The following is a 454-nucleotide window of genomic DNA, read 5'->3' on the forward strand; positions in this document are numbered from 1 at the left end:
TGCTCTGATTTGGTTGTAAATATGTGTCATTTAAAGCTTCAACACTCTCATACAAATTAGATAAGCATCCCACCATGCCTTGATATTTCAAAAGCCCAATCACAGTCCCTAAATGTCGCTCTCTCCATGTATCTCGCTTGCAAAGATGCCCTCAGCAGTTTCACACCCTGATTGACATCCAAAGTAATGACATCCAAAGATGCCCTCAGCAGCTTCAAAACTCTCATACAAATTAGATAAGCATCCCACCATGTCATATCTTTGAATTTTGTAATGTAAACAACGAATAAGAAATTCTCAATTGTTTCATTCACAGACTTTTGTTCATTGGATGTTGTTTTTTTCCTATTCTTAGGGCTGGTCCTTTCTTTTGATCTTATTCTAGTTGTGGCGAATTTTCCATTGTATTCTCACTATGATTTTTGTTTCTTTGTACTTTGAGCATTAGACTCAT

Source organism: Benincasa hispida, chromosome 2 (assembly GCF_009727055.1).
Source record: "Benincasa hispida cultivar B227 chromosome 2, ASM972705v1, whole genome shotgun sequence".
NCBI classification, from domain to species: Eukaryota; Viridiplantae; Streptophyta; class Magnoliopsida; order Cucurbitales; family Cucurbitaceae; genus Benincasa; species Benincasa hispida.